Source organism: Octopus bimaculoides, chromosome 16 (genome assembly GCF_046866305.1).
Source record: "Octopus bimaculoides isolate indiv1 chromosome 16, ASM4686630v1, whole genome shotgun sequence".
Taxonomy (NCBI): Eukaryota; Metazoa; Mollusca; class Cephalopoda; order Octopoda; family Octopodidae; genus Octopus; species Octopus bimaculoides.
The window spans coordinates 52,897,965-52,912,175 of NC_142943.1; the positions used below are offsets into that span (position 1 = coordinate 52,897,965).

The following is a 14,211-nucleotide window of genomic DNA, read 5'->3' on the forward strand; positions in this document are numbered from 1 at the left end:
TCACATAAGAACATCAGATGGAGATTTGTATGTATGCATATACGTATGTATGTATGTATGTATGTATGTATGAATGTATGTATGTATCACTTATACTGTTGGCCAAAATATTCTACGGACATATTAATTTTCTTATTTCTCCAAAATATCCACGTATGCCTTCCTGTTAATAGCTATAATACAATTTATGTTCTCTAGTTATACAACATTTATCCGTTGTAGGGATTTTTTCTTTACAAAATTCTCGACTTATGTTGTACAGTTCTCGACTGATGAAAAGATTTACTCGCTACTTCGAAATTAAGCCATCGTAAAATCATTAATTATTTTCAGATTACATATCAGCCTCATTAACGCTTGCATGTGTGTAAATACACATATTTTAATTTTTGATTATATTTATGAAGTCTTGTCAAACGAATTTGGTTCAGCATTGTTCAGCTGTTCCAAAGTGATTTTTTTTTTCTGGTGAATAGGCTTAATGAGAGCTATTAAACAGTTAGTAGCTACTTAAGCAAATATTAACATGGCAGTTAAGAAACTTAGCCTGTGATACGGAAATTTTAATACAAGCAATAAACAAGGAAACTGCACATACATAAAAACACACATGTGCACATACACTCGTACACGCACTTGCACACGCAAACGCACATACATACACACACACACACACACACACACATATATATATATATATATATATATATATATATATATATATATATATATATACTCACAAATATAGCAAATATGGCGACGGTGACAACGCTTCTCATTGAATGTCTAACTATTTCTATAGTTAATGGGTATTAAAGATTTTTAATTAGCAACTAAAACCCTCACATTTCAATAGCACCGATCTTTTCTATGAAGCTAGTAATATTGTGCCTGCTAGTGACTTAAATAGATTTCCTGCATATCTATAAACACATAAAATATTTTTAATTATATATATTCATGGGTGTGCTAGGATGTCTGTGTAGTGTGTGTTTTTGTGTGTGGATAGGTAGGTTTGCATTCGTGTAGGCATATTAAGTCTCCTATATTCCTCACGCAATATATATACATAAATATATATGCATACATATGCATATAAGCATATATATGTATACAGTTGTATATATGCATATATATATATATATATATATATATATATATATATATATATATATATATATATATATATATATATATATATATATAGGCACGCGCATGTGCGTATGTATGTATTTGTATCTCTGTATGTTCGTGCAGCTGTACATGTCATAAGTCGGCCTCGTAATATGTACAATCCTTGCTTGTCTACAAATCAAAAATAGCATTTTGACCAAAATGATTATTTTCAGCTTTTACCACCATTATTACATATGTCTCTTTTCAGTCAAATACCATGCAGAATCATGACAATTGGCTTTATCGATACACTGAAAAAATATAGTTATTAGATGATTAGTATACATATATTTGTGTTTCTAGGCGATGTGTTATAATTAGCTTGCTTTAGTTCAGGTATACTTGACCGGCTGACAAGACCCACTCTAGAAATGCAAACTCGACTATTAGTTGACCTTTTAAGTGATTACTGACATATAAGAGCTTCTTATTGCGTCTAGTTTCAACTTTGCGAGTATAGTGCGGTTCTATGGAAAATACATAAATGCAATGAATATACTATTTTTGCTGAGGCTCAACCAATCGTAATTTTTCCTCAAATTTCTCTTCTTTTCGGTCAAGATATAGCTTTGTATCTTAACTGTCGTTTGCTAGTGTCTGCCGAAAACATTGTTTTCTACAGAGTAGACATCTTAGAAATCTTTCATCTGCTATATAAGCTATATAGTCAATCCACAACAGTATGTTAATTCAAAAGAGAGGTTGGTTGTTTACAGCATTAGTTAAATCAAGGAACTACACGTCATTCAGTGTCTCTAATGTATATATATATATATATATATATATATATATAAATACATAGTTAAAGACAAGATGTTCCCATTAACTCTCTTCCTCTCTTTCTCTGTCTGTTTGTCTCTCTCTCTCTCTCTCTCTCTCTCTCTCTCTCTCTCTCCCTGCCTTCACACACACATATCTATGTGTGTATGTGTTTATATATATATATATATATATATATATATATATATATATATATATATATATGTGTGTGTGTGAGTAAAAATAAATACAAAGAAAAAAGGGTTTTGTATGATCGTGTATAGAGGAATATATTATTTTATTTAAAAGAGTTGCAACTCTGTCTGTTTTTTATTTATATTCTTGTATGGAATATATAATATATAATATTAAAAAAGATGGATGGTACAATGAAATGAAGTATTGAATGTCTTATTGAATATATGGAATTCATCATGGCCGGTATGACAGACTGTAACAGACTATATATATATATATATATATATATATATATATATATATATATATATATATAGGGGTGGCTGTGTGGCAATAAGAAGGTTGCTTCTCAACCACATAGCTCTGGGTTCAGTCCCACTGCATGGAACCTTAGACAGCCCGGTCCGGGATTCGGACTCACAACCTAACGATCGTAAGCTCGACGCTCTTACCACTGAGCCATGCGCATTCACTTTAGTTATGTATATTTACACGAATGCCTCATGTTGGCAAAATGTTGTTTCTAACAGCAATGAAACCTTCGGGTGAAAATAAACGTGGACTCTTGTACAAATTGGGACGATGTATTGCGCGAAATAATGATTTCAGTCAATCTGATTAAACTAAGAATATTTATTAAATAAATTATACTACACACTTCATACTGCATCGCACATACCTATAGGAACAGAAAATGAGATACCAATAATCAAATTAATGTCTATGGACCAAAACTTCTTCTGACCTAAATATTGATGTGAAGACCGAGCAACGCACGCCTAAACACGGTTTTAATAGTTTGTAAGACAACAGAGATAATATCGCCATTAGATGAGCGAAATTTCCAAAACTTACGTGACAACAATAATTAAGAATCGTTAGATAGAAACCCCTATAAAATTAAGGTAGCACACTTAATTTTATGGCAGAATACTATATCAGTAACTGAACGGATCAAATTAAACAGAATATGAAATAAGACAAAACCTATGTAGTTCAACGTTATAGATTTATCAATCATCCAGTATTTAGTGACTGATGCGCTAAATGTCGCACAATCAATAACCGCAAAGAACGTTTCCGAGGTAGATGTTATAGTTTATGACGAGATATTCGGAAGACAATTGTGAAATATCACGACGTCGTCTGGATTCAGAAAAGAAAATCTATCTATGTCTTTTTTGTGACATAAGCATGGTACATTATTAACATTACTCTTTTATACTTTTACCTGTTTCAGTCATTTGACTGCGGTCATGCTGGAGCACCGCCGTTAGTCGAGCAAATCGTCCCCAGGACTTATTCTTTGTAAGCCTAGTAATTATTCTATCGGTCTCTATGGGCGAATCGCTAGGTTACGGGAACGCAAACACACCACCATCGATTGTCAAGCAATGTTGGGAGGACAAGCACAGACACACAAACATATACACACACATACATATATATACGATGGGCTTCTTTCAGTATCCGTATACCAAATCCACTCAAAAGGTTTTGGTCGACCCGTGGCTATAGTAGAAGACACTAGCCCAATGTGCAACGCAGTGGGAATGAACCCGGAACCATGTGGTTGGTAGGCAAGCTATTTACCACACAGCTACATCATTATTGGACCAAGTTCGATACTCGGCATTTCTACCATTTATAATTTCATGACAATATATATATATATATATATATATATATATATATATATATATATATATATATATATATATATATATATATATATATATATATATATTGTTATGAAATTATAAATGGTGGAGATGCCGGGTATCGAACCCGGTCCTATAATGGTGTTTGGCAATAAAGTAAACGGGAAAAACCGTTTTCATGCTGCACTGTAAGGGTGAAGTCCATTGTTGAATGGGAAGACGCTATTATTATTAGCCCCAGAAAGTATGACGAATTGGTTACAGCCTGGAAAAACTTTACAAATAGGCATAATTTTACCGTTTTCTCCCGCGCGAGTATTTTGTGACAGTTATTTTGTGTTCTATTGGATTCTGGAAGCAGTGATTGCCTGTTTTAGTTTTAGTGCTTTGTGTTAGGCAGATGTGGAATTATTTCATGCACCAGGATTTCGCCAGAACATTTTGCCTGTTAGTTTTCAAATAATTTGTGTCGCATCCGGGTGAGTACAAAAATCTCTTAAGTTATGTTATAATATTTATGTGAATTTTGAACCCTGTATTTGTGGCAGGTTGTGTGAGACAATTGTACACCCAATTTTGGTGACAGTTTTTCTGTAAGACAAGGTTAAATTGGGTTCTGAAAGCTGTGATTTCCTATTTAGTTTATGCACTTAGTGCATTTTATGCTCCAGGAATTCACCAGAACATTTTGCTTGTCACTTAAAATATTTTCTGTCACATCGAAATCCAACGTTCGACATTCCAAGGTTTCTACATTCCAAGGTTCGAAACTCAAAGTTGAACAACGAATTGAAAGACAGATTTTATGAAATCAAGGTTCGAAATCCACTCTCGAAATCCCAGGTTTGAAAAACCAAATTTATATGAGGCCAATTTTGGGAAAACCAAAAACCGGGGTTGTCCGAACTTCTAAACTGTATATATATATATATATATATATGTGTGTTACCCTGCACATCTGGTGTAGCATTTGCTATTTATTTGTATATGTATATTTGTTTGTATGTAAGCTATTTTATGTTGACTATTAATATTTTACAAAAAAATCATGGTGTGGTGTTGTTTTAAAACCACCCTGTCCACGTTGATTCTTTGAATTCGGGTTATGGCCACCAGGTCGTAGCAATTTATATATATATAAAATTCGATTCTTTTATGTGTCACTTTCTTAGAGCCATACATCTCCCTATTATGTATACGTTGTTTCTTCATTTAAAGCGGTTCCTTTGTTTTCCTAACCTGTTTAGAATAGGTTTTCAAATATCAATCTCTATAGATCTGATTGTTATATTTTAACCCATGTTTCGATGGTGTAAACACTTTAACATTTAACCTTTATGTATCTAGTTATTTCTTCACTCTATGCATTTATTTATTTATTAGTTTATTCCTTTAACCCTGTTATCCATTCACATTGCGTTCTTGTTGTGCAATTCTCCTCATTACTTGACTGTCCAACAATTTTTGTTACTCGTAAGTTAGAACTTAGAGATATTTTCTAATTTTGATTTTCAGAAATAGAATTCATTCGTTAAAGTAAGAATTTTTAATTTCCAGTTCTTTAACTTGATCTTTAATTTATCATTAAAGAAATATCTTTACAATATTTACAACTAATCAATACGTAATTTTCATTTCGTTATTATGTAATACACTCATTGATTTTAACCCATTTCATTTTTCTTCCTTACCCTTGTTTCAAATTATTTTATTGCTAAATATTTAAAATAAGCTTAACTAAAAGCCCAGGACCTATCGATATACGCATGAATACCCTGTATGTATGATCTATTCTTATTGGAAATTTGTATTTTTCATCGTCCTTACCCAGATTCGAATAACGAATCTTACATTTCTTATTAGAAACTAATTTTCACATTATCGCTTTCTACATATTAAAGTAATTATCTTTTATATATATATATTTAATCCTCCACATTATTATTTATCTCCAAATCACGTGACAAGACTTGTCTCACATCCGTAGTGTTCGTTTGATTTGTCTCTTGCACCACTTACCTTTCATTTTGAAACCAATCCGGAAACAGCAACGATCTCAGACGATAGAAAAGTTTCAAGGAAATTCGTTACGAGTTACAGCACATTACCTTTGAAAACGAGTTCCAGGACAGATTTCGGAACTATCACAAACGTTAACCATGGTAACAACTATTTTGAAGGAAAGAATTACATTAAATTATAAATAAAGCAATAATTTTTTCCTCGTAAAAGACCAGGAATTTTCTTAAGAGCTAGGATCTATCTCTGTGTGTCTGTCTGAGTGTCTGTCTGTGTGTCTATCTATATCTCTGTGTGCCTGTCTGTGTATCTGTATCTCTGTGTACCTGTCTGTGTGCCTGTCTGTGTGCTCGTCTGTCTGTCTACCTGCCTGTCTGTCTGTGTACCTGCCTGCCTGTCTGCTTGCCTGCCTGTTTGCTTGTCTGTCTATGTGCATGTCTGTCTGTGTGCCTGTCTGTCTCACACTCCTATCTATCTACATAAATACACACGCACACACACACACACACACAATTACACACATACACAAATAATTATTCATCTGGGCGTATTTTACCACAATACTGTTCGTCGATTCTTCTGATTTTATATAAGCTGAATATTATATTAGTTGCTTCGTTACAGTGAACTGGTTAACAAGTAAATGACATGCACTGTTCAGAACATTTGCTAATACAGCAAATATTAGACCTTATAAAGCACAATGTTTAGTCTAACAACTTAACGTTATATAATTAAAGTTTAGTTAGTATTGTCTGTGAGCAGGTGGCAGGGATTTTAATTCAGACAATATTCTAGTATGAGAAACGAAGTTTGCCAATATTTTATTATATATTTATTATACAGTAGTGTATCATTAGGAGTAGATATATATATATATGTGGGCATATGTTATGTCTGTGTTTAATATGTATGCATATACATAGATATATATATATATATACATATATATATTCACATCTATATATATATTCACATATATATATATATATATATATATATATATATATATATATGTATATATATATATATATATATATATACACACACCTATAAATACGTATGCATATACATACATTTGCATATAATATTTGTGTATATATATATATATGCATATTACACGCATATATATAGAGGGAGATGGGGACAGAGGAAGGAGAATGTATACCTCTATATGTGTGTGTGTGTGTATATATATAGTATATTATATGTATACATACATACACACACATATGTATATACGTTAATATATATATATACATTCACCTTCATACATGTATATATGTTTGGAAGAGTGTGTGTGCATGTGTGTGTGGATGTATAACGTGGGCACGCCTGATGCTGGCAAACTGGTAGTTGTCATATTAATAAGATTAATAATAGTAATTGTTTGTGGTACTGTTCTTTTCGTTATTAAAGTCCTGCTTGGTGGTCTAATTATGGTGGCTACAGCTATTAATAATGGATATAGTAGTTATCGAACCAACGCCAGCGCTGCTGCTGTTCTTGTTACTAATGCAATTACAACAGTAATACCAACAGCTGTTATACTGCCCCCCAATGTAGTCTATGCCAGTGTTGTTAATCTCTCTGTTGTCATTGTACTAATTGTTACTACTACTGCTGTTGTTTAAAATCAGCAAGAACATAATAAAGAAGACCTCTGATAATGGGCCGATCCATTTAGGGTTAAAGACCAGATATATTTATATATCTGGTACTTTAGTTGTTCGGCTCTGAGGAGATTTCATTGGTATTTCTAGAAGGTCAAGTGACATACATAATTGCTGCAGATTAACATACATAATTAAGATAAATGTGATGTGTTTATCAATTTTCCTATAGAGGAAAAGACACATAAGAAATATTCCCCATATCCTCTCGTTTAATGTCCTTTATGTTCTAGTGGCTTAGTGAAATATTCATGATTGGACACATTTCGACTGTAACCATCTCAACTCTTCTATTGAGACATATTGTATAAAGAAATCTAGTATCTTGTATCATTTTTTACGGTGAAATTTAAGGAATATTTGATCGAACAACTGTTTAGAGATTATGATCCATGTATGTTGTTAAATACTTGAGGTGGTTTAAAATGTCGCTCTTGTCGCTATTTCGCTCGTACATTGACACGAAGGAAGTTCTGTCATTTGACCAACCCAAACGAGGTTTCAAGATAGAATAATGTCACGCAAAACAACAGTAAAGAAAGTTATCTAGGCATACTGATTAATTATTCAATCCGTTTATGAGAGATTTTGTGGCTAGTCCGCATTACTACGTAAGGAGCATACGACCGAATTTCCGGTTTCTCCGACGTATATATTCCTCTTTGGACGAGGACGGTCCGGCACAGAATTACTCATTTTAGTCAATTGAGTGGATTGGAGCAACGTGAAATGAAGAGTTTTTGCTCAAGAACACATCCGACAGCTCGGACCAGGAATCGAAACGCAATCTTACTATCATAAGTCCCATACCCTAACCACTAAGCCAGGTGCCATCACTCCAGGTTTTAGATTTGTCAAATATTCTTTTCTCCTGTAGGCACAAGGCCCGAAATTTTTGTGGAGGGGGCCAGTTGCAAAAACACTTTTGGAGAGAACGAATCGATGGCAATTACATTTATGTGTGAATTTGTTTGCTTTTATCGGGTGAGTGTACGTGCGGGCATGCGCGTTACTGTATACAAGAGAGTAAGCTGAAAGAATCGTTAGCAATATATAGTATATCTTGTGTGTACCGTTAGATGTACGACTGTGGTTGTTGGATTTAGAGCTCCATGTATCGTATTATCCTCATCCAGTTTGTTTGAAGCATAGTAGTTTAGCGGCAGCTTTACTTAGTAGTTTTATTAGCTATGATATACAACACGATCGTAGAAGGAACTGCGATAAAATCTATATCGTTTTTTATTACATACGTTTCATCATTGTTGTTATTTAGAATTTTTCATTGGATATCTGAAGAACAACTGGTTGCGTTTCCACAACGAATCATCGGAGAAGTCAATTGTATTATGTTATTGAGTGCTAAAATCTAAGGTCAAATAGATGGCGAGACATTTTATAGGTATTTTGAGAGGGGAATAGAAAGAATGCAAAAGATTGAGAGAGATAAAATGTCACGGAGAAACAAGGTATAAAGAGAAGATAAAATTACAGAAAGAAGAGAGAAAAACGAGAGAGAGTGAAGAAAAAGAAAAACGAGAAAAGACAAGATTGTAATTAAAGGAAGAAAGGTCTTAACTTCAACAAAAAGAAAAAAGTAAAATGTATAATTGAAAACATTTTGAAATATTTAGGCAAGATAAAATATTAAAATAAATGAAAGATATAATAGAGAATGTGACAGAGGAAGAGAAAAGCTTATTTGTGTTCTATGCTAACTATTTACTTCAGATAATCCCAATGTTTTGCTTCTGTGTATCACATGAAGAAACGCATGCGCACATTAAAAGCAAAACGGTGACAATTAGATTGTTGCCTTCGGACAAATAAACACTACTAAAACTAATAGTTTTATTCCGTTTATTTGTCCTATTATGTTTCTATCTATCTATGTCTATATGTGTGTATGTATGTGTAATTTGTTGTGTTTTTCTTATTTTTGCCGCTCTACATTTGGCAAATTCTTTGACTGTTCTGTCACAATTTGTCGATTTCGCTTTTACATCCGGTTTCAACAAATCCATTGCTGTTTTGAATCTCTCAACTTACTATGTAATTTGGTGATTCTCCTGTCTCTAATGGTTAATTCTATAATTGTATCCGCTATCCCTAAGATCATTGTTCCCTTTACTGCATTGTCATAAATCCTCTGTTACATGAACTAAGTATAATAATAATATGGTAATATATAATTTGAGGACTATTTTTGCTACTACATCCAACTATTTGAAGGTATCTTTAGATGAACTAGGAACCCAACGATTTGGTCTGACTCCTTCATCGGGTTAAGTCAGTCTGCGCGTCGCGCTGTGGTGTCTCTCTTAATTAACCTCCGCAAACCTTTCTGAATACATCCATCTACATTTCTCTTTCAACTTCTCTCTCTCTGTCTTTCCAATATGCTTGTCTTCCTTTCTCTTACCATACATAACTCTCTTAACATTTCCCCTACGCACGTTTCACTTTCCTTCTCTCATGCACACACATTCTCATACTGTCATTCACTCCACTTCTTCTTCACTTGGTTTCCCTGGCAAACCAAATATATATCCTTCTACCGTTACTTTTAATCTCCCCTTCAATATTTTCTTTTCCACTTTCACTTTATCTTTCGCTCCAGCATTTTTTTCTTTTTTACAATCTTTCATCGAAATCATTCTCACTCACTTCCACTCAAGCTTTCCTGCTTCTCTCTCAATCCCTCCTTCTCTATCTATCTTTCTCCTCTCTCTCTCTCTCTCTCTCTCTGTATCTACCTACCTCTCCCTCTCTTAGTGACTGGCTTTTTATCCGCTACGGTACGACTTCCCATTCAACACCTTTCACTCGTATTCCATCAAGCAATCTCTGAATGACCTATACATCTTTTCTAATTATCACACTTTCTTCACCTTTTCTTATCTCACCTTTTATATCTATCAGGCTATCTCTCGATCTTGATATAAATATTACACACACACACACACATGTGTACATTTGTATACATGTATACGTACATATAAACATATGCATATATATATATATATATATATATGTCTGTATGTGCATATATATACTCACATATATAAACATGTATATATATACACATTTAACATATGTGTGTGTGTGTGCGTGTATGTATATATATATATATATATATATATATATATATATATATATATAATCTTCCCATAAGTATCGATGTATCTAGCTTATATACTCACGCAGGAACACACATATATGCATCGTTTTCTTTGCATGTATATCTATCCTGTCTATCGATATATCAATCTATCCATTGACCTACCAAACAACATACCAACCTATCTACACCACCGCCCATCCATCCACTCACCTACCCAACTACCTCCCTACCTACATCCCTACCTACCTACCTACGTACATAGCATCTTACCTACGTCCCAACTTCCCATTCTGGTTCATTTATAAATAAAACAAAGAATGGAATGTATTTGTAATTGAAAGACTCTTTCAGATTCAAAGAGCTCTTTGATTATAAAGATTAAGTTAATCTCTATAATTATCATTAACATGTGACCTACACTTTCTAATCAAACAATAATGAGTTGCAGAGATAGTAAAGCATATTTTCTAGGTTTATTGGAGGAGGAGGGGGGGAGTAAGAATTGTATGTATGTATAATACACACACATGCGTACGCATTGAAATATATGCACATGTATGCATACATATATGCCAATAGTAAGAGCGTATTTTCTAAATTAATTAGAGGTGGGGAAGACAGTGAATATGAACCTGCACACACACACACGCATATATAAATACGTATATAAATTAAACACATACACACGCACACACATACATACGCACATTCATACACATATATGTATGTGTATATATATATATATATATATATATATATATATATATATATATATATGCATGCATGTGTACATGCATAAATTAAACACATGCACAAGCACACAGACATATAAACACACCCACTCACAAACATACACCCCCAAATAGACACACACGCACAGACTCACATGTATATTTTTATTTATATAGGCATGTATACATGTTCTGAGAGATTAAAATATAGATCACAATACTGATAAACGAGGAAATGCGTATGCATATATATATATATATATATATATAATACTTATGTACACATATATATTCACACACATATAATAAAGTATATACACAAATATGTATATGTATGCATATATATGCGTGTTTGTGTATAGACGTAATATATACAAAGATATATGCATATATTCATATATAACGAATATATACATATATACATATTCCTTATATAACACATAAATACAGCATCAAGCGGCAATTTGTCAAAGCATCTACGTAGCTGCATTTGTTCATGGTCATGTGTGTACGTATACAAATGTACGTGGGTGTGTGAATGTACACACACACACACACACACACACATCACATACATATGCTTAGTGGTTAGAATATTTTTTTGTCACGAGCTTAAGGGCGTGAGTTCGATTCCCGGCAGCGCGTTGTGTTGTGTCCTTGAGCTAGACTCTATTTCACCTTGCTTCTGTCCACTCAACTGGCGAAAACAAGTAATACCTGTATCTCAAAGTACCGACTTTGTCATTTTCTGTGTCACGTTGACTGTTACGGAGAGACTACATCGAAGGAGGCGTGTCTGTGGAGTACTCAGCTATTTTCTACATTTATTTCACGAGGAGTCTGCTTTGTTTTTTTTTTTTTTTTTATCAACTGCAACACTCGTCGTCGTAAACAACGGAATACCAGTTAGAAAGAGGAAGAGAGAGAAAAAAGAGAAGAAAAGATACAGATATTTAGTCCAAGAAACCGACAGACAGACTGACGAACAGACAGCTAGATAGATGAAATAGTCATAATAAGCAGAATAATGTCAAATACTAATATTAATGTAACTCGCAGTTCTCCGTAGAAAATTAGAAGCCCTGAGCTTATGTTAGAAACATTATTACTATTATTATTATTATTATTATTATTTCGGAAGTTAGACGAAAGGATTTTGAGCCGAGGGTGATATGGCAAAAAGGTGATCTAATAGATCACGTTTGTATTGGTTCACACGTTGGCTACTTGTACTACAATCAGTTGATATAGCGTTCGAGACATACACACTTCACGTCTGGCTGTACAGCCTTTTTGTTTGTTTATTTCACCGTTTAGTTTTCCCGTCTTGTTTTCCGTCCGCCACTACCCTCCACGAAAACAATTTAATTTGTGTTCGTGGGAAGAACCATTTTAACGATGCGTACTGCCTTAATTCTTCGAAACGCCGGAGTTTTAATGGTGGCAGCTGAGGAAGGGGATGTTTCTATGTGGCCTGCTTGTTTGTTGCACCTTGTTTACCATTTTTGTCCTTGTTCTTTTGCCACATCATGTACCCAGTTATATATCTATATGTACATGTGGATGAACGTATATACATACATGTGCATATATATGCATATACTCATATATCGTTTGTATACATATATATATATATATATATATATATATATATATATTCAGTATATCTATCTCGACGGTTATATTGGTAGATGTTTAAATAATGTTTTATTTTAAGTTCTTTTAAACGATAACAACGGAGTATTTTTGAAAAATGAAGTGATTTTACACTGAAAATAGAATCAAATTTATTTTGATGTCCCAGTCAACATGAGTTTCCCAATAAGTATTGGGAAACTCATGTTTAGTATATTGAAGAAGCTTTGGTATATTTTTGTGGAGAGATAAAACGCAAAATGAACATCGGCAACATTTATATTCAGAACGCAAAGGCATTTTTTGTCACTCTACCGATTCTTCCGATTCCAGACTTTTGTCTTGCAGCCTGGTAAACCATTATTCCAAAGTTACTTCAACTTTCTCTTATACCGATTAGTCACTGCTACAAACCACTTCCTTGGAATACGAGAAATCGCAGCTAAACATTCTTTATAGCATGTTCTGTAATAAAAAGGGATACTGTACATATATCTGAAAAGAATGAGTGCTGGTCGTGCTTGGAATGTCTTTGGTCATACTTCTGCTCAATTAGAGCTAACAATACCAGCTCTTCTCCACTCATTGACCTCGCATCTTATATATTTTTTATTCCTTGTCCTCGCCAACACATCATAGCAAATTCGACGTATTTTTTCTCCTTATATTAATAACTGTAACTAAGCTCTGATCAATTTTTCTCTCCAGCCTCAAGTCTGCAGGAGTTCAAAATGTGCATTAAACCGTATCAACCTCCCCAAGCTATAACTATTCAACTGTGACTATTATACAGAGAGCTCCACCTCCTCACGATAACAAAACGCAATCCTGCCAAATGACGGCCCTCCGTTTGTCTTGTTATTAATATTTTCATTTAAATTTTTTATAGCTTATTGATTATTGTTATGGCTATTTTTTAAAAAAATTATATTTTTTTTATATCAAAGAAAAATGAAATGACGGCCATTTTCTCTTTGTGTTTATTGGTGCAATTTATTATTTATTTTTTTGTTTTTTGTCTCTTTCTTTTTTAATATCTGTTTTTGCTCTTGATCCTATTGTTTTTTATATTGTTCTTATTACTATTGATGGTCGTGTTTTTGTTGAAGTTATTATTCGTGCTATAGTAGTTTTTTTTTTCTTTGTTTTGTTTTCTTTTCCATATTGAAATGATTTTGGTTTGCATTTATTAAAAAATTTCGAAATGAATCGATTAGCGCGGACACTAAATGAAA

At 33.3% G+C, this 14,211-nt stretch overlaps 1 long non-coding RNA gene across 1 annotated transcript in view; it reads left to right on the plus strand.

Annotated features, from left to right (window-relative positions):
- Positions 1-3,971: 3,971 nt before the first annotated feature.
- Positions 3,972-14,211, plus strand: part of LOC128249683 (uncharacterized) — a 42,023-nt gene continuing 31,783 nt past the window's right edge. The window contains exon 1 of the long non-coding RNA XR_008265797.2: positions 3,972-4,273. This is a non-coding gene — a long non-coding RNA (uncharacterized LOC128249683). The remainder of the gene's footprint in view (positions 4,274-14,211) is intronic.